A 22,139-nucleotide genomic window follows, 5' to 3' on the forward strand; every position below is an offset into this window, starting at 1 on the left:
TTGATAGTGGCTAAAAAGACAAATTGTTCAACTTTAGGTGTTATTTTGATTTCAGAACCAACTTAAGGTTCTCAACTGTACTCTAGAACAGAAGCATCCGTATAAATCTGTGGCATGTACCATTGAGACCAATCCAAGTATCACCAGGTTCTAATGAAATCAAAGATACCTCTTGTTCTCTAACACAGATCACAGACTGCTCTCAAAAAGCAGAAACACTTAACAGATAAGAAAATTATAGAAATAAAGGTAATGGCATGAACATTCTCACTGTTCTCTACATCTTCAGGCTGAACTTATTTTCTCCTGGAAGAGAGTAGGGACAGAAATGATCAATGTGGATGAGTATTAATTCACTATCTAATAGTGAGTTAACAAAATATGAACAAGTTTTAAAGCAGAGAGTAAAGGTAAACAAAAATATAGTGCACTCATGATTACAAAAAGCATCCCCATCTTCTGAAAGCAGCAGGACTTCATGTACTATCCTTTTACATTGATTTTTACATTATGGCTTAGGAGCTGCTGATGTTTTAGGATTGAGGACAGGACAGACTTGTCAACACATGATGTGTTTATAAATGGTCTCTTGGTATTTTCAGGCAACACATGCTTCAGTACCCTGAAACAAAATGTTTGCAGAAAGACCAGTGCTAGTGATGACTTGCTTATGAGTTCTTAAGGTAAGCTTTTAGCAAATTAGCCATCAGTATACACTTTCAGTCCTATCTGCTGTTAGGAAATTCTTCAGTGCTGATCCATGAGTGTAGTGTGATAGCAAGTAGCTTTACAAAAGTTCAACTAAGGCAGACGATCTTGAGTGCTCCCAAAATATCTGAGACAAAAACATTCGTAAAAAATCCACACCATCTTCTTTCAACAGCAAAGAAAGGTTTTGTATTTGAAAGAAAGTGTTTTGTATTTGCTAAATAATAAACCTATTTTATCAGTGGTTTATCAGTTAATACTTAGATCTAGTTTCATGAAAAAAACCCAAACTTTTGAACCTGAAAAATTAACCAGGTTTTTGTATACAGAAAGATAAGAGATTAAATTTTTTAAAAAGGTAGCTTGGCAGTAATTTATAGGGATATATAAATTCCTACACATGTCACCTACAAGAGGTATGGGAAATCCTTGTTGAGAGATCAAATCTTGAGCAGCTCTGCATGTGAGTTGATCTGTTCTACATCTGGTTTGTTGCATTAGCATGTAAATTGTCTCATTGCATTCATCAAACATTGGGTATTGCAAACAGGTACACAAAACAGTTAATTATCAACCCAAAAACAGGCTTCCAAGAAAGCAAAGAAAACATGATATTTTTAACCACACAGCATGCTAACACATCCGTTTCATTACTCATATATTTTTATTTGCAGGTTCTTTTTTTCAATAAAAAAAGAACAACACATGATTGTGCAAAGAAATTCAGTATTAGAATGTTCTCATCAGCAAAACCATGTATTTTCCTTAATAGAATTCAGTTATTATTAGGGTCCTCAAATGGCAAGTGTTTAGCCAATGTCTATTAGCCATGTCTTAGATGTGGGAATCTATTAAGTCTTAGTGAAATTTCACTGTGTTTCCTACTAGTTTAGTCAACTCACTTGCCTGTAAAATGACTTCTGTTATCCACATTCTTTCCAATTGTGTGAGTAGCTGGCTATTGATACAAGAACACATGCACTGTAATGATATGACCTTCTGCTTTAATATATCTCTCTATCAATAGAACAGAACATATATGTGTCCTTGGGGTGAAGATCTACTTTAAAATGTCCTGGGACTGCCATCACTTGTGGGAATCCAATAACTGGTCCTGGAAGAGGCTATGCTAGGTGTTCGGTGAAATGGTATTATAGTTACAGATGAATATAAAATACCAGCACTGTGTATAAATTTGGGGAGGGAGGGGGGCTTTAAACTTGGAGTGTTACACAAGTAGCCTGAAAATCATATCCTCGTAGAAATGTGGGTACTAAATTAGATCTGGCAAACTTGAAAAGCTTTTTAACATTTTAAGAAGTTTAGCCATAACCCATACAACACGCCATTGTATTTGGAAATTGTTTGCAGGCTAACAATTTCTTCTCAACGAGGATTGTGTGCACTTTATCAAAATACATTGGTTCAAAGATGCAATAAAAACTAGAAAAACTCAATCTGGCTGTACAGTCATGAAAAAAAGTGTCATTCCTGCACATGGACCTCCCTAAGACACAGCATCCATAGGTGACACTTGTGACTGTTGCAACACACTGTATTTTGGTTTAGTTGGAATAGGATTTTCAAGAGATTCTGTGGAGTACAACTGAACCATACCTTCTATCACCAGGTATATTTTATCAATTATTTCTTCCTATCTGACACTCAAATGAAAATAGATTTAATATTCATGCTGATGTACACTGCTGAGTATCTGTGTGGTAGTTAAAATGGCTCTACTTTAGGCTGAAGTGTAATACAATTTCTTATAGTTATTTGTGATGTCCTTTGGATCTGTAAATGTTTTATGCCTGTATTTGCATTGAAACTACACTATATACTTTAAAATTAAACATCACAGACACAATAAGAATATTCAACATAAAAATACTGTGAGATATTTAGCTTTTTGAAGTATACACTTCTGTCTTCCTGGAAATTATACACAAGTACAAATAGGGCACAGCTTAAGTGTTTCAGTAAAAATCTTTGTTTTCACAGCCTCATCTTTGATCCTGCAATGCAGTCAAAATGTAGACTGTGTAACATCTGATTATAGTCATCATTTCCCTAGCAACAGACTGATATCCTCACTCAATACATTATACAGTATATTTCAGAGAACAGGGCATGCCAGGAGGGAAGAAGATGGATGACTCAACAGGTCTTTTTCATCCGTAATTCTCTCATCCATGGAAAGAATTAAGAACTCTCTGGACACAAACACAATATCCTCTTTTGTTTGGAGATGCAAACACCAGCTGTGTATAATATTAATAATAATGATTCTATAGAAACTGCTACTATTATGGCATTATTATGGAGCTCTCCCCCCAAAAATAAAAAAAGGCGAGGACCCCGGAAAGTAACCAAAAAATGGCACACGGACACCTCCTGGTGGCACTGGGGTGTATTTTTAAACAGAAGGATTCAAAATTAAACCAACCCATAATACAAAGGCTTAGGGAGATTAACAGGTTGAGAAAACTCTTTGAAAATCATGACAGCAGAGTATTGTAAATATATCTTTTACATGACTGAATTATGGCCTTGGCTTTTGTGTTTAATCTCTTAAAACACATTATTTTTGAGAACTTCCCCAGGCACAGCACCCATACCCCATAAATAAGATTTCCATAACTACTGGAAATAAACCTGGGGTTTTAAAGTAGGCCTTGCAACTGGTTGCAGTAGGTGAACTGAAATCAGAAATGCATTATTGGCTGGTCTTCATTCAAACTGATAGCTCTGAGGACACCCGAAAGAATCCCAGCCTATATTCATCTGTACTCTGTCACTGTCTGACAGTACAGACAAAATACTGCACCTTCCTGGTGACATTTACTATCAGGAAATTAACAATCTGAGTATATCAAATAGGCTATAAACTTTTAAATAGTCATCATAGCAAAACCAAAGAATAGTCATCTGAAATTTGTGGAAAGCTTGTGCTTACCAGAATTTCCCCCTGCAAAACCCCAAACAAGCAAACAGAAAACCCTCAGAAATGTCATCAAGGAAAATTCAGAAGAAGGGAAATTCCAAAGAATTACAGTGTCTATGATAGACCTCTCTTTCCTTGTGCTATTCCCATAATCTGGGCCGAACAACTAGGTGTTAAGAAGACAAATGAAGGAATTTGGTGGCTAGTACCATAAGTAACCCAAGATGTTTCAAAGAGAAAGGGTCGACAGAAAAGAGCTCTGATGAGTAAACCTATTTCCTACCTTCTTTGCTGATGTCTGAAAGGTGACTTAGTGCTGCTGTGGGTTCAATTTTTTATCAAAATTTTTTTTCTCTTTTCGCTGTCTGGAATATGTTCCTTCTCCAGTAAGCCTTGTGACCAATCATTAAAGTTTATGAAACAGTTCTGCATAAGACAAAGCCACAGAGAAATTTCATTCCCTTTAAAGTAGCCTATCTGTGCTTTCACACTGTCCACAGAATATTGTAATATGAGTTATGACAGGGATGGTAAGTTGTCTTGCAGTGGTACTTCCAAACAGAATCATAGGATGGTTTGAGCTACAGGGAACCTTAAAGATCATCCAACCCCTCTGCCATGGGCATGGACACCTTCCACTAGGCCAGGTTGCTCAGAGCCTCATCCTTGAATATGCCCAGGGAGGGAGCATCCACAACTACTTTGGGCAATCAGTTCCAGCTCCTTGCCACCCTCGCAGTAATGAATTTCTTCAATATGTAGCAAAAGTGTTAACACTTGTACCACTCAAAAACCAGAAATTATTCTTTCAGTATTGCAAACAGTTCTGCATGCACAGCTTTCTCCCAAGGAGTTACTGGCAATCTGAATGTACTTGTGAATCATATCAATTGTGAATTCTGTTGCTTTTGTTCAGGAACACATTCTTCCCTAAAACTTGCTGTTTTCTCAGAGCTTAAAATGATAGATGTGTCTGATGAAAGGTATTTGCTTTCCATATATGTATATGTGTGTTTGTGTATGTATTCAAGGAAAATTAGGCTGACATTCCATACCCCCTGGCACACGGTGTGACTGCTGGGGATGGCCCTATGTAGGCCAGGAGCCGGAGCAGGAGCGTCCTGCAGGGTGCCTTCCAACTCAGCTTATTCTGGAGCTCTGTGATTCTTTGTCGAAGAAAACAAGTTCACACATTAAATATTATAGAAAAGGCCACATCCTTTACTAAATAATATTCTACTAAAGTTTGGCCATAAAATATCTGACATTAATGTAAAATGCCAGCACTTTGTCCTGTGCTATCCTGAAGACAGTTTTCAAATGACAAAGTACCTTATTTATTCTGCCATGGTAGTCTAACAAACCGTAGTCCTAATTACAGTAGCTTTGCAAAACTTGCATGCAGATCTATCAACATAATATTTTTATCAATGTTTGACCTGCAGGAGACCTGCCTTCATATCAGCTACATGCAAGGCCAGTCAACATCTTCTAAAGACCTCACAGCCTTTTTATGATCCCTCCTTACTCTCTTCCATTAGGTATTTAGGGGCTACTCTCTGAAGCATTATGTTCATGTGTTGTGAGGTCAGAAAATATTCAGAGATTACTACTTTTATCTCCCATATTAAATTGTGGGGTTTTTTTCTCTACTGTTTTTATTTCTTTAGGACATGTAAAACTAGGACTATTCAGTAGATACTCCAGCATCCTGAATATTTTCACAGTAATAGTGAATGAAAAGAACTGAGCAGTTAATTTCAAGAAAAAAGAAAAGTAACTGCTTTGAGTTTTATGGCACAGTACATGTACAGTAGTTACTAGACTGTGCTCACCACATTCTGCAAAAATACCACTTTTTTAAAAAAAAAAAAAAAAGTGGATCCGATTTAATAGGTCAGAAAAAAACCTCATAAAGACTCTCTTCACTGAAGATAACAGATTTGGAGAAGTATAAAACTCACTGGAAAATACACTCTGACTACCAGAAGCAGACTCAGCTGATAAATTTTTTGTCTTCCAGCTTCAATCACAAGGAGAATTAATGAGGTATTTTTTTTGCCCTGAGGTTTCACCAAATAAATTGCCCCAGTTCAAATCCATAAATTCCTATCCCTCATCTAACCAATTGTACTGGTTTGGGCTGAAAGACAGTCAAGAGAGAGAGAAGCTTCTTCAGGGGATAATTAAGCAGCACAATCTAGTTTAGGTTCTTTGGATTGTGCCCTATAAAAAGTGTTTGGTGGGACTTCCTGTTTAGTTACACAGACAATTCCCTTCAGTGTCTAGCACAAATATTTCTTTATACCTAGGCAATGAAAATCAAAACTCACAAACTTGTCTTTTCACCTTCACTTGCTATTAATTTTGCCCTTTCTCATGAAATGAGATAGCAAAGGCTCATATCCAAGTGGAGCAGGTATTTCAAACATATGTGCCAAATTCACTATAGTCATTACGTTTTATGAACCACATTAACAGGGTGAATGGGGTTTTGCAGATTTATACACAAGATGATTCACAACAAGGTTGCAGTTCATAAACACAATGATCAACTTTTTAGCATATGACAATCTGCCAACCTGAAAAAAATCCAACTTGAGCTGGAAAGCAGTACTTCAAAAGACACTAATTTGACCAGCTGTGTAAGGTTCTAAAGAAAGGACATCAATAACCCCAGCAAGAGGCATCTGGAGTTTGTTCACTTTAGCAACTGCATTGCACATAAAATCATTTGACAATTCAGTGTCTTCAGTGGTAACAGTGGCAAGTCTGCTTTTCACACTGTCACAGAACAGGTCAGGTTGGAAGGACCACAGTGGATCATCTGGTCCAGCTTCCTTGCTCAAGCAGGGTCATTTTAGAGCACCTTCAGTGCTATTTGATGAGAAATCTTGAAAACGGCTTCCTTTATGAAAAAGCTGTGGATTGAGTTGTACCAGTGATTTTATTTTAAAAAGATAGGATGACACTACTGTATTTCATATTGTCTTACTTCTTTGCACTTTGTAGGAGGAGGTAGAAGATACATGTCAACTTGGAAGGTATTTCCTTTCCATCTATACTGTGTTCTTTTCTATTTTAATATTTGAGTAGGGCTGCAAAGTGAGTGTAGCAGAACTAGCATAGCATAGTAACAGTGGTAATACCTGAAACAATATATTTAATAGAATTCAATACAATTAAATATAATACAATACTTTTTTACCAATATGTTTCATCAGTACCAGTAAATTTATTTCATTTCTTACTATTTCTGTACCATATACTGACATTCCCCTCTTCACTTTCTGAAGACATTGGTTGCTTAAGCCTGAGATATCTACTTTTAATGCTTTAAAAATAAGCCCAGTTGGCTTGTTTGAATCAAATATAAAGTTTTTTTGACCATTTTTACATAGGAAATAAGCGGTTTCAGAGAAGCACGTGCACTCGGTAGGTAACAACTTTGAGGTGATTCTGCTCTTTTGCCTACAGCACAGGGAACACTTAGAAGGGTTTCAGAATGATACTGATAAAGCTCTTTTACATAGGGGGCATACTGACTAAGAAAATCAATCTGTTCCACTACTTAGCCAGGAGCAATAGGTTTTTGCCTACTTAATATGTGAATGAGTTCAGAGTAGTGAAAGGTGCCCTATCTTAATACTTGTTTCTTGAACTGTGCAGTGCATCAATAAAATACCTGTATTTATCTTTGGACCTATATGTCTTTATTTATATCTATATCTCCATCTAATCATATAGATTAGATATAGCCATATAGAGATACACTAGAGACATTTATACAGATATAAGCATATAGATATATAGGGATATTATAGGTATATATTACATATCTCTGTAATCTATAATGAGTAGAACAGTACAATCTCCCAAGCAGAGAAACTGCTCAACTCACCAACCATAATCACATGGCAATTGATTTTTCAGTTTCATCAACAGGAAAAGCAGAACATTTTTTTCTTGAGCATTATAATACCTAACAAGTCCAGGTAGAATGAGATTATTTTTTTTTTGTTCAAAAGTCTTTGTTAGATTTTATATTTCAGTAAAGATAATACACTAAGCTTTTTGAAGACACATTACTGGACAAGGAAGCAATTTTATCTTAAAAGCTTTCAGGGTGCAGTTTGACAGCTTGGGCTTTGAAATTCATTATTTCTACGAACCAGTGTGCCAGGCTGCATCACAAGGAAGTGCAGATGTGCTGCACATTAAGTGAAGGTGGCATTCTTCATAAGGATTGGTTTTGACTAAGCTCATTTAGTGGCTCTGAATATGACAGCCACTGAGTACAAGACTCAGAACCACTCTCCCTAAACCCTTTATTCTTCCAGAAAGTCAAGTTTCTATTATTTTGGACAGCTATTCGTCACTTTCATCAATGATTTTTTGAAGTCAAAACTCAAAATTTTAAATAAGGGTACAAAACATAGCACGAGGTCCAGATGCCATGTCCCTTTGTGGCTGAAGATGAGATCTCTCCATCTTTCCTGTTGAAAGCTACAGGAACTTCAGGGCATTTTGCTCTTTAAAGAAAATACCTCAAGCATACATGAGAAAAAACAAAGGCCAGATGATCATGAGAGTACACTGTGTCTCAGTTTATCAATCATTCTTCCTAGGACACCACTTTATTAATGGATATTGCAATTGTGCCTGTTTCTACAACAGTTTGAAAAATAAAGCTTTGATAGCTTTGATCCATGGCATCAAAGATTTAGCGTAATTCCCATGCTTTGTCTGAGGCTTTGAATCTCCACCATCTACCTTCTAGACAAGAAAGTACTCTGGTGCTGAAATTCTCAAGACTTCCTTCAAAAGCATTTCCCCACTATGTAAAAAGAAATCAAAGGCCTTACTTACCTTCTCCCAGGTGAATATCATAAACCACTAGATTACCTCACAATGGGTCCAAAACTACATTGATTTTTTTCTTTAAGGAAAAAGATTGGGATTGATAATCTCGTCTTCAAAGGGACCTACTCAAAGGAATTTGCATACTTAATAAGAGCAGTCAAGGCAAAGAAGTGAAAGTCATCCCAAGCTCAAAAGGAGACATTTACATCCTTGACAAGCAGGTCTTAGATATCACCTTGTGCTATTCTTCACGTATGGCTAATGTACAGGCACACAATTTCTGCAGATCCCATTTCTATGCCCATAACCCAGGGTCAGTCTGGGCATCCTCAAAGGACAAAGAATTGCAAGAGTTGCATCCTCCTCATGAACACAGTTTGACATTTATTAACTCATCTCATGGGAGACATCACAAGCCACAACTGATCTGAAACTTAGATATAACCAACATTTTCTGTTCAACAATAAGAATAATAAAACATCCTTAAACTATAACTATTCAACTAAGCATTGGCATCCAGGAGCAGATTTCATTTCGCCATTAATATTCCAGGCTAATTTTGGGAGAGGTTAGTGACAAACAGCTGCTTTTGAAGCTGTCAGTTACTCACTGCTTCTCCATCCTAGGGTCTTTAACTCAACCTGCCTTTTTCATTTATGATGTTGATAGTTCGTACAAAATCCCAAAACATCCTTTACCAAGAGAAACATGTAACTGGACGAATGAAATCTGGGAACAGAAGAAGAGAAAAAAAAAAAATCTACAAAATCCTTGGAGTTAGTCCTTTTCTGACCTGGCAGTTGTTTTTATAGTATTCCAAACAAATATTTTAAAAACACTTTTAAAAATAAAGACCTATTCTTCATGAAGAAAATACATTTAAAACTAATAGGAAAAATATAACTTATACAGCTGTGTTTAACAGAAAGACTTGTCTGATGTGAATATAAATGGGTATATATGTGACAGAAAAGTATACCATAAATCTATACGTATGACTGGAGAAATTGATGAAGTGAGATACTAAAATTAGGTGATCATCTGAAAAAAGAAAATTACAAGTGAGAAATTTACCTTGACTCCATGTCTCTAAAATCCATTGTTCCTGAGTAGATGTGAGACTGCTGAGGCAAATTCAGCTCCTGTGATGTAAATTTAGGGTAATGGTGTTGAAGTGAATATTACATTTATTTATTGGCTTTTAGGGCAGGAATTGACTGTACCCTGTAATTTCTGCATCAAACCCATGCTGTAAATCAGATTCATGTTTTATCAGGATCTAAATCTGTGCATAGATGTATTTATTCTTAGGGCATTTGCTGAAAATTGCTACTACAGGTTATCAGTGGAGGGGAGGGGGAGGTGTCCAGCAGTGTACTGGGGTTCCTTTTAATGCAAAATGTCTGTATCCTAGAAAATTATCCTTAACAAAATCCAGTGAACATATTTCAAAGCTCACTTCTTTCTTTGAACGTAAGACTACAAATACTGTTACTGTTTACAGCTGTAAGGCAGTATCTGAGAATAGCATATTGTTCTGAAAGTTCAGAAGAGCAAACAGTACATTTGAAACACAAACAAAATCCCCATTTTTCAAACAAAATCTTGATTATTTTCATTCACCTCATATTTATTTGACTTTCAGCCTTGAGACTTTTAAGGAGTCATGAGGGGGGATTACTGTTATTATTATTGCTATTGTTTTTATTATATAATACTGAGTTCATTTTTCTTTTATCATAGCTTGATTGTGCAAAACTTTCTCACAAAATAGTTACCTAAACAGAACCATGGTGGAATCCATATACAGTAAAAAATAAGATCGCTGCACACATTTATTAATACATGGCAACTAACTAATTTAATATAATGGTGAGCATTAGCGACAGACATCTTCTACATGCCTCCAAGCTTTTCCCTTAGGACAGCCCTACCCTTCTACATACCCATGAACCTGAATAATGACACCATTCTACATCATCCTCACCTTGTTTTCTTACCATGAATGGTAAAAAGTAAGGTCTCATATGCTAAGTCCTTTTTATCAGAAACATGGTGCTTTTTTGGAACTTATTAATGGTATTTTCTGAGGTCATGTGATATCATCAGTACACTTGACTTTATCATTGTCCAAATCGGGGGCTTCATAGGACAGCAGATGTGATTTCTTTCTAATGGAAACCATTAGACTGAGTGCAAGCTGTGAGCTGGTACACACAGAAGTTTTACTTCCCTGTAGGACCAAGGGCCCAAGGACACAAGCCTGAGTCCTACCATTTAACTGTTCAGTGCTGTATTCTAGGAGGGTTCATCCAGGCTTGCTAGACCCTACAGGCCAGATATTTTCTAACATATGATGTCTGGTAACTGTTCCACAGTTTTTGTTCACTCAAAATATGCAAAGAGGAAGGTAACCTTGTCAACATCATATACTTCCAAGTTACACTTAGTTACAGTAAATACATGTGAGATCTATTGGAGAAATACTTCGTGATTTGAATGCTTTAGAAGAGATGACAGAGGACTTACAAAGCAGAGAACAGAGCAGATAAAGCAGAGAACACAGCAAACAGACAGTGTGCACAGAGATTCTGGAAACCTGATAAACATCATGCTCCTGGTTCAAGTTTCTGGTTTACAACAGCATTTTTAAGAGACGGGCAGGACAGTTAGATTTCTTTGCAATGACAGGTTTTATTTGCTACTTCTGTGATGACCTTTCCTCTAACTTTCCCAGCCTCATTCTTCCTTTTGAAGTGTATCATTAGCAACTCCAGTTCTAGAAGTCTTGGGCTTTGTCTCCAGTCCGACTGGTCATAAAAAATGTTACCTTTCTCTTCCAGCTGGGGCTGGACCTCTCCAACAGCAAGTCAGGCATCCCAGACTGGATCATCTTCCAAGAATTGTACAGACAAGGCAGAATTTTTATTTTCCTCAATAACTGTAGATGAACCTTCTCTGTTTGATGCTTAACGTTGTCCCATTTCATCTTTTAGGTCTTCCTTTTAAGCCTGAGTTATGGAGTGAGATCCTTTTCTTTAAGAGTTTCAGAAAGGCACTTGTAGTCACATAGCAGATGGATGCAGCATAGCATTTGCAAGCTATGAAGTCACATAGCAGATGGATGCCTATTAAGATCATGATAGTCTCTTCTTCTTCCTCTTTTTCACAAAAAAAACATTTTTTGTCAAGTTTCTCAAGCATTTTGCTTGACTGTATTGCAAGGAAAAACACTTTAAAAGCTTTTTTTAGCCAGTGCTCTGTACCAAAACAATGACAACTTCTGGGGACCTGATTAGAAAGGTAGCACAGCCAGCCAGGCAGAACATCCTCTCGGGGCAGAGGCCCAGATGCCAAAGGACTACATAGTCACTTTGGCAGCACAAGCTTTACTGTTTACCCTTTTCATAAAGTCTTGTTTGGAAGAGGCTACTGCAGAGAGAGCTCTTGTTCCCCTCACAGTTCTTGACCAAGTCATAGGCTAATAAACATGGAAGAACTCACTAATGAAAAAGCTACAATTGATTATTGCAGTTATGACAGTTGTAATTGATGACACATGCTTTTCATAACCTGTTAGTAAGATTTGGATAGAGAATGATAGCCCTTACTAATTAACTAAGTCTTATGGGTTAATTAAGCAATGTAGAAGAGACTATGGACCAGTCCCTTCATGCCTTACTAAAAAGCTCTGGGATTGAATGCCTTTTCTGTGAGAAGGAAAAGGAGTACTCTTTAAGGGCCTGCCTGGATTTCAGGAGGGTTGTTAAGCAAATACCAATAGAATTTTTGTAATGGCATTTGACTACATCGTTTCACTCTCTGCTCTTGCTTACAAGTTTCCTAACCACACTGAACCCCTACAACTTTAGGAATTCACCTCAAATAAAAAACAGGAGCATTTCTGCACAACTCCTTCAAGCAAAATCCTCTTTGAAATGAAGGGAAGTCTGCATAGTAACTAGAACAATCTCAGAATAACATAAGAAACTTAAAGAGTGTGAGGTCAGATCTCAGGCTGATGGCTTTGGAAGCACATACTGAACCCACAAAAGGATAAACAGAGCTTTAGTATCTGCTGATAACAAGGGGTCACATTTTTTTCTACACCAATTATGTGGGCGTAGCCTTCTTTAGACAGTAAGTCAAGCACCCAGGTCAAGCCTTTTAAGAATAACTTTTCTAGATATTATTAAGGGAGAAGAAGTTCACATCATGCGAAATGAAAAGCAGAGCCTGAAAAAAAAAAGATTTCACAGTCTGTTTTTCTACCCCACTGCAGATAGATGAATAGTCATAGACAGAATGATCAAAACATATAAAAATGATATTTCACATCCATTTTCAGGTATAGAGAAGAATTTATACCTTTTTATTATTAACATTTCTGGAATTATGGAATTGCTGTGAGAAAAATGCACAATAAGCTTGTTTTGTGATTCTGATATTCAACAACAATGCATACCCATATCGAGTCACCTGGTTTTCACATAGTTTTTGTCAGATAGTACTTTTCAGTCTTGATTGTTTAGCATGCAGCTAACTGGACCAAGAAATTTTTTCATACTATTAAGGATGTCCTTCCACTCACACAAAGGTTTTCTACTGGTCATTTAAAAGAACTGTAGCTAAAAGTGATTCCTGGGAAAGGAAGAATTTTTGTTTCTAAAAAATCTTGTCTATCTGAAAATGAAGCTAATACAGTTTCTTTGCCAAAGCCTACAATCATATTGAATGTAGAAAATCTTGTCTGTCAATATCACTTCACAAAGCATTACTTAAAGAAGCGTAAGGACATAAATCATCTGTACCACAGCAGCATCCAAAATCAACTTCTCTGCTGTTTTCATGATGGTTTAATGATCCATAGCAGTAATGGGAATATTTCATAAATAAGCAATAATTTTTGTTAAAATGGTGTTGCCTCAAACTAGGAATGGCAGGAGTTTTTAAAGCTGCAAACAAAAGCCTTGAGATGGTACCAGGAAAGAAAGAATTTCTCTGAAAATGAAAATTTCTCAGCAAACAAAAAAGGGGAGAATTTTCCTTAAAGGGTGTGCATATGTTATTTTGATAGCAAGTACAGATTTCTGAATTCACAGTGCAAACAGGAACAATGCAGAGCTCCTGTAAATTACTGTATCAAGTAGAATACTGTGTGCTGATCCACATTTCCATAGATACGAAATAGTGACCTCATCCCTTCTACTAAACTATGAAATCTGTTATATACAAAAATAGCTACACAGTAATTGTAAACCATTGGCAAAGAAAAACCCAATTACCTCAAAGAATGTCAGTGGCAGCATTTGCTTCTAATTTTTGTTTCTTTTGATGGCAAAAATAATAATCATTTTGTTAGCAAACCAGATGTTTATGCATCAAGCATATTAACTGAACTGGCATGCACACAACTATAGTATAACATACACAAAAGATGACTGATTAAGATAATGGCTGATTAAACACATCAGCTGACGTAAATTACATTTGAAATTTCTGTGGAGGACTTTGAGGGAAGCAAAGAACTAGAAAGAGCTAAAATGACAATTCAAATACAAGGTCCAAGACATAAAAACTTTGAGGTCTGAATATAGGGAAACTGAATGATCTAAGAGATACCTACTCATTTTTATAACACTGTAGTTCTGACATAGAAATAATAGTACAAGCGGATGTTCAGGTTCTGCCACGAACTGTGCTAGACTTTTATGTTTGAAATTATTTATAGAATCACAGGATGGTTGAAGAGGGAAGGGACCTCTGGAGGTTATTTGCTCCAACCCCCTTGCTTAAGCAGGGCCACATACAGCAGGCTACCCATGACCATGTTCAGGTGATTTTTGAGTATTTTCAAGAACAGAGACTCCACAACCTCCCTGGGCAACCTGTGTCAGTACCCAGTCACTCTCACAGTAAAAAGCTCTTTCCTGGTGTTCAGAAGGAGCCTCCTGTGTGTTGGTGTGTGCCCACTGCCCCTGGTCCCGTCACTGGCACTGCTGATAAGAGCCTGGCTCTGTACTCTTTGCCCACTCACTTGAGATATTTCTACACATTGATGAAATCCCTCTGAGCCTTCTCTTCTCCAGGCTGAACAGTCCCAGCTCTGTCTGCCTTTCCTTACTGGAGACATGCTTCAGTCCCTTCAGCATCCTGATGGCCCTCCACTGGAAGGCCCAGTACTTCCATATTTCTGTTGCACTGGGCCATCCAGAATGGGATGCAGTACTCCAGGTGCAGTGTAGTACCCCCCAGTACTGAGTACCAGTGCTGAGTAGAGCAGCAGAATTCCCTCCCTTTGCCTGCTGGCAGTGCTTTGTCAGTGCAGTCCACAACATCATTCCCTCTCTTTGCCATAAGTGTGAAGACACCAAGACTTGAGGTAACATAGCCTGTAGGACTGGTCAGCAGGGATGGCATGCCTATCTGTAAATATGGGCTGAAGGCTATATTCAGCAGGTATGCAAAGTGCTGACTCGTAAGACATAAATGGGGCTTTTTTTATGATGACTCAGTCACCATGCTCTAAGCAAATCCCCACATTTGTCTGCTGTACTGCAGGCACTTTGAAACCCACTTAGTCACATATTTATCTGAGGTGCAAACAGCCCCAGCCTTTCAAGATATGGCTGAACAGCCTCCATCTATCCCAACTGCATTTGGTGATTTTATGTAGGACACTGGACAGGTGAGAGAACTTGGGGTACTTTGAGATACCCAAGAATCTCCTTTCACAAGGTCAAATCACATCTGTATGCTTAAGTTTGGTTTCAGGAAAAGTAGTTTCAGGTACAAGTAGTGCCTACTGACTCTGCTGTCCCAAATCTTGATTAAGATGCATGAAATGCATACAAGGGATAATAGACATAGTCATCCAAGCCAGATCAGAAGTGCAAATGCAGAGCTGGCCTCATTTGATTCTGCTTACAATACAGAAATCAGTGAGGGAAATAATGATGAGAGGGAAGTGAAGAACCTGAGGTTGCAAGAGCATTCCTTGAGATCAAAGTTCTGGAAATAGATGTTCAAATACCTGGAGAGAATACTTAGGAAATAGCCTTATCTGAAATACTGAGAGAAAATCAAGCCAAGAAAGTAACACAAGAGACTCATTTTAAAGTATTCAGAGGAGTTAATAGCATTCAGTGGAGTATCTCCCTGAACTGCCAGTTGCACAGCACTGCTAAGCCAGCTCTTTCTATTCTATTGCTAATGAATTAGGTCCACAAAAAGCAAGAATTTCACACTAGTGGATATTGAATTAAGCGATCCCTAGGATCAGAGGGAAGTAGGTAGATCTGTAGGTAAAAGGACTCTGTATTGCAAAATGTTTAGGGAGTGTAAGCAGTATCCCAGAGCTGTAAAAGATTTTTGCTGGCTTAGTTGCAGTTAGATCCACACAAAAAGCATATTTGAAAATACAAAATTTGGCTTGAAGCTCAGTTTCAGTTCCTTGTTTTTCCTTTCAGTTTTAATTAGACTTTTTATAGAATTAGTTCTCCAAAAGTATTTAAAGAAAAATCAAAGGGAGGAATCAATAAGGAAAGAGACAACCAGCAGTGCCTGCCAGCAAAATACTTTTTTTTTTCTCCCATTACTGCCTATGTTTGATCTCTAACTTCTTTGCATTTTAAATGACAATACTTGGAAGTACCTGATATGTTTATGATCTAAATGTCCTTCTCAAATGGACACAAAAATCTACTGAACACTTAAAATGTTCATATATTAAAGACTAAGAAAAGTCGCATAAGAAATTTTGATGTACAGAGACACAAAAAAAAAAATATTTTTGGGCAAACTTTGCCTGGCACATTTTATCTTATTTTATATATAATTTGTTGAGAAAATAAGATTGAATTCCACTTAAAATCAACAAAATCCTCACAAACATCATGGAAGTGGCATCAGGAAAATGAAATAAACAAACAAAAATCCCATCATAAAGTGTTATAATCAATGTGGAATAAATTGATTCTCAAAATCTCCTTTATGCCCATTATTAAATGAAAGCCAAAATCACATACGTAAGTTTGTATTTTACAAATATTTATCTCTCTTCAAGGACAAAGAAGATGATTATGAGTAAGAGGCAGATGGGACAATTTCAGCTCTTCATTCTACTGGTGGTTTTTTGTGCTTTCATTTCCTTTTTCCATGTGTTACTCTGCCAGTGTCAGTAATGGTTTGAGATCAAAAAACTTCCATAGTTGCTGGATATTATTTTCACAAGTAACAGCTTCTATATCCAAATAGGCTTTTTTTACACTCAGAGCAAATATCATCTTAATCAGGCTCTGAATTCAAAGTGTGTCTCACGATGTTGAATAAAAACAGAAACCTTGACTCCATTTCTGAGATCAATGTATGTAAATCTTTTTCATCAATATGACATTTCACAGTAAGCCAAAGAAGAAAATCAAGGAAAAGCTATGTCAAATCAAATACTATCCAGTGAATCAAATAATCAAAGATTTTTTTTGCATCTCTAAATTCTGAAGTTTGCTCAAATGGCATGAAATATTTAAGAACATATTGTGACAATTATTCTGACCTAGCATGTGTCCCTTCTATTTCTGATTTCTGTGATTAAAAATAGAACTGTGCCACAGCCCAGTTACTGACATATTCCAGTTTGATGGGCCCATTCCCCAAAGTGAAAGTATGGACTAATATTTCTGTGTTTCCTGCTCAAGCCTCTGTAGATTTGATGAGTTTTTATCAAGATATGGAAAACTTCCTGCCAGATGGAAAATTAGAAAATAAAATGCAACATTTTTTTCTTTATATTAAAATCTACAGTAATTATTAAACTCACTCATGAGCAACCATTCATCACGACAAATAATTTTTAAAATCTACTATGTGCCTAATGTGTCAAGATTCTCCCATAAGTACTCACATGAAGCTGGAAAGATCAGTGGAGTTGTATCACATGGTGAAATCAGATTTTTATCCACACATCTAACTACATAACAAAGCAAACTTTTACAGAGAAAGCCAAAGTATCTCAGACTGAGGGCCACCATATTTGCCACAATTACTTCCAGTTTGCTGAAAAGTTCCAATGTATTGATCTATACCTGAAAAGAAATTGATTGCAATACCCTGTTGAACTGGGTGTTAGAGAGGCTGGAGCATCAGTTTTCATCCCATACTCGCAGTAGATGTAATCACTGACACATCTTAGTACCAGAACATAGGGCATGCAGATATCTATTATTTGGGGGGGAAAACCCACAAATCATCATAAGACAGAGGGAATTCTCACCCTGGCCATGCACGAATGTTACTGGGAAGAGACAGCGTGAGATAGGCCAAAGAAACATAGAGAGCGAGGCTGTGGCTTTGAAAGGAAAAATAAAAAGAGACAATCACTGGGAGATCAGCTACAACTAGAACAGGCCTGGTGAATTCATTGACTGGGCTCTTTGTTTAACTCAAGGGAAAGTACATCTAATTTAATGATACTTGGATTAGACAAAACTAAATGTTCATCTGAAACTAGATGAAACATTAGTGCTTTCTTTCTTTGTAAAACTGTTATATGAAAATTATTTAAGAAGGACTTCTACTGGCATATCCATGGCTATGTATTCCCAAAGAACTGCAAACGTGCAAATTGAGTCACATCTCACAATGTGATAAGGGATGATATGCACTGCATAATCTGTCCATGTTTTTGCGGAAGAATAGATGGATCACGAGATCACATTCTGGGAGAAAAGCTGAGTATCTTAGGTGACTAATAAAAAATGAAACTTTTCCATCTGTTCCTTCAGAATACTTTATTCTGAAACAAAATTTAAGTTCAGACAGAATTTCTAGTCTTGCCATGATTTAATATGACCTGTTCCTCTGCATAGTGAAGAAATACAGTATCAAATTACAATATAAATATAGATTAATTTGTAATGCCATTTAAATTTCTTGATTTAAAAAAATTTGCCTTAAAGGGTGAAATCGCCTCATCTCATTGACAGAATCATGGTACATATGTATAAATTTAATTTTATTTACTGTGCAAGACATTTGGAGAGTTTCAGAAGAGCAGAAGATTTCAGCAGCTGGGTGGTCAACTTGTTCATACAATACATAGATGCACCCAAGTTTTACATGTCTACCTAGCAAAGTCCATCTTCCAAGTGAGCATTTAGGAAAGACAAACACATAAAATGCCTTGTGGAACTCTCTGGCTCTGCAAACCCAACTTTGCAGCATTGTTTTGTTTCTCTGTGATCTCCCCCTTTTGGCTTGTGCTGTGCCTTATAAAACAGATTGTGTCCTAAACCAGCAAGCTGAAGCATGGAAGTGTGCTGGAAATTAAACAGAAACAGTGCAGGGGATTTACCAAAAGTCAATTTGTTTGGCTTACATATTCTGTACTCTGATTTGCTCTCTTATTTTTTAAGAACTTGTCTGCTAGTACAGCTGTAAAAAATAGCATCTCAGCTTACAAAGACTGTTATGCAGGTTGCAAAAGCCAATATATAGAAATAAGAGAACAGCAGAGGTACTACATTCAGTGATAAAATCACAGTCCCTAGTCTCCTTCTATTACTGGCTACTCAGCTTGAGAAAATTTACCCCACAGCTGGCAACCAAGAATTAAACGCATATTATCTTTTTCTTTTGGGCATTATTATAACTCATTTACTCTTATTTTTTCAGTTTAGACTCAGCTTCATAAATTGAGCAGTTCATATTCTAAGAGAGCAAAAACTGTTTACTCCATTATATCTTACCAAATTTTATTGTGGTCTTTAGTCTCATTCTGTCTAATCTGGGACAGCCACAACAAACAAAACTATAAATCTGTACTAAAAAAAAAAAAAAAAAAAGTTGCTAAAAAGATTGATAGCAAAATCACAATACTCCATTCCTGAATATAAATTGTGATTATAACCCAAAAAAGAACAAAAGGCACTCTTGCAGGAATTCAACTGAGGAATTAGTTTAGTAGGAGAGTAATCATTCTTGTCTGTAGTCCTCAATTAACATTAACTGTAAGAAAAAGCTTATTAGGAATATTTAAATTTTGAAGTCCCTCTGTGCAAGCATATCTGAATTCCCAGAGGCTAGTTATAGTGCAAAGTGTATTAATTAAGATATCGTTTTGGGAGATCCTTCTTTATCCAGTGTTCATTATTAACATGAAAGATAGTGGAAAGATTTTGATTTTTTATAAAGATTTTAGTCATTGTGACAGGGATTCAAATGATGAAAAGGAGCATTTGAAATGTTAATGAAATTCTGATCATTTTACAGGACTTAGTAGCTTTTTGACACTTCTGCCCCAAAAAAATGATTTGCACTGCTTCGCAAAAACCAAGGGCAAGGTATTGTCAAAACTCTGGATTCTTGGGGTCACTTTTTCTAAATGGCCTAAAGATTTGGACTAGTACAGTGTAGGGATTTTTCTATGTTGATATGTACAGGAACACACATTTATTCCACAGCTCCTCTTGGCCTGTCTAAACTACTTATAAGATTCATAGTCCATTTCCCACAGCAACCCTCCTTTGTCTGGAGTGACAATTGGACATATGACCAATGTCAGAGCTTTATCACACTGCATTTTACCAAATATATCCTTTACCTGCTGGAGTCCCAGGCACAGAAAAAGTCCCTTTATCTATGCTGACAGGCTCAAGAGAACACTGGGTTTAACTTAAGACCATAGAGAAGGCTTCTAAAACTGAGTGGAGAAGCTGGGAATGTGAATGTGTGAATTAGACAGAATTATGTTAAGTCACTGGGTGAAAAATAAAAAGTTTGAGATATAGCAGTGAATAAGAGACAAGATGGAGGTCCTTGGGCATTGTCTTTGCTTTTCTTCCTTCTTCTTCATGGTTTTGGGTGGTACTATGTAATTGGACAGAAAAGTACACAGCGCAGAACACAGGTGTTTGGTTATTGGGTTAAAAGTAAAAATAAATTAGTTGGTATTTGATAATTGGATAGTTTATGCTTAAAAGGCCTTGTGGACAGAGTGCAAAGTCACCATGTGTAGTTTGTCAGGTTAGTGTGTAGAAGTACTTGCTGTCTGTAAACATGTAATATAGATAAGGTAAAATAAACATCCTAAATCCGAATGCGAAAACCATCTCTCTGCTTGTCAGTCCCAATCCTGGGGAACAGAACTGAACACTTTTACATTTGGTACCCCTGAGACTTCTACATTTACCTTTCCATCTGTCACACGAGAGTGGTTAGATGACAAACAGGGCTTACACATAGGAAATTAGTTGAGTTTATTGTTGCCAGTCAAGCTGTGCCAGCCATTAACATCTGCTGGTCAAAGCAAGCAAAGAGACAACTTTACGTGTCAGTAATACACCTGGGACCTGTGAGAACAGTCCTCCAGCTCTTCTGCAAGAGGCCTTGACAGATTCTGGCAGAAAGATTTGGTGCCACTTCTTCCCTAAGTTTTGAAATTCAGGACAGTTTCAAATCTTAGACCATGATTCCACGTCTCTAGGCACTTTTGAAAATGCTGACTTATGCAACCAACGATCTAGACTAACCTGTAACTTTTACCTGTGCCCACAAACCATAGGGAAAATGGGCTTTTCTAATTTATCACAAACTCATAATTTATCTCTTGCAACTTATCCCCATGGGCAAACTCCTTTGTTTACCAACAAAAAACGAAGACCTGTCCCTTTAATAGCCAGAAGAAGGAGACCTGAGTCTTTTTGGAAACTGTGTCAATGTTAGGTGGCCTCTCTACACACCTGCTTAATATCTGAGCATACCTCAGATTGACTTTCACCTGTCCTCTTTGGAATTCCTTCTGGCATGGCTGTGCTAGTGATTGTATTTAAATTCTTTGAAAAAGCTTGAGTAAGGAAGACATAGCTTCTGCTTTTAGGGCTGTGCTTTCCTTTCTTCTCATAGACACTCAGGACAGTAGATCTTCTTTTTTAGAGGCAAAAATTTCTATCATCATTGCTGACTCTGCAAAACAACTGATATGGAAGAGTTGTTAAATATATAATGGTGCCCATGGGCTTACCATAGCTACAGGTTACATACCAAATGTAACCTAAGATGAATTAGTAAAATTAGAGGAAAAGAAGTCTAAGTGATGTGGTAAGATGACCTCTCCAGGACAGTTCAAGATTCTGATCACACATGAAATATGAATTAACATGGAATAAGCCAAATAAAGGGTACCATGGAAATGGAAAGCATAGCTTCTGAAGACAGTTCAGAAGAGCTCTACCTTGTTTAGGCTAACAAGCCAAATACTGAAACAGAATGGATGCTAATTCCTTATAAATGCATCAGAGAGGTAAAGAATAAATTACATAAGCCAGAAAAAAATACTGGCATAAGCATACCTGATGCTAACTAGTAATTAATAAATTTAGCATATGGTTTGCAAAAAAAATCCTAAATGTTATAGGAATGTCACTGCAGTAGACTTGAGTTTGGCACAATAGGTCTACAAAAGGAAAACATAGGTTTGGGGTTTTTTTCAATATGAAGCTAAATTTGTGAAGGCATTCGTGTAGCACAGTGGCTCATGATCACAGAGGACTAGTTGTCTGTTCAGCCACCACCGTTAAAAGACAGCTACTTTTCAGCATCAGGAGTCCTTTAAAGTATGCTGTCCAC

The sequence above is a fragment of the Poecile atricapillus genome, chromosome 2 (genome assembly GCF_030490865.1).
Source record: "Poecile atricapillus isolate bPoeAtr1 chromosome 2, bPoeAtr1.hap1, whole genome shotgun sequence".
NCBI lineage: Eukaryota > Metazoa > Chordata > Aves > Passeriformes > Paridae > Poecile > Poecile atricapillus.